The following is a 241-nucleotide window of genomic DNA, read 5'->3' as shown; positions in this document are numbered from 1 at the left end:
TATTGCAATTATTATTTTATTTGTTTATTGCAAAATATTTTTGATATGATATTCGCTATTATTAAATTTTAAATATTAAAAATTGATAAAAAATTTTAATTGATAAATGTTAATAGATGAAAAATATAATTTTAATTTTATTAGAATTTAATTAATATTATATAATTTGATAATAATTTAATAATTCAGATTTTTTAAACATTAATAAAATAAGCAATAGAATGTAAAAATAAATTGTTAT

At 10.4% G+C, this 241-nt stretch overlaps 1 protein-coding gene across 1 annotated transcript in view; it reads right to left on the bottom strand.

Moving 5' to 3' along the window:
- Positions 1–241, bottom strand: part of LOC102678555 (dihydropyrimidine dehydrogenase [NADP(+)]) — a 6356-nt gene that overhangs the window by 571 nt on the left and 5544 nt on the right. The gene's annotated exons all lie outside the window — the stretch shown is intronic.

This window comes from Apis dorsata, unplaced genomic scaffold, assembly GCF_000469605.1.
Source record: "Apis dorsata unplaced genomic scaffold, Apis dorsata 1.3 scaffold_722, whole genome shotgun sequence".
Taxonomy (NCBI): Eukaryota; Metazoa; Arthropoda; class Insecta; order Hymenoptera; family Apidae; genus Apis; species Apis dorsata.
The sequence above is the reverse complement of the archived record's forward strand: the minus strand, read 5'-3'. Positions and strand labels throughout refer to the sequence as shown.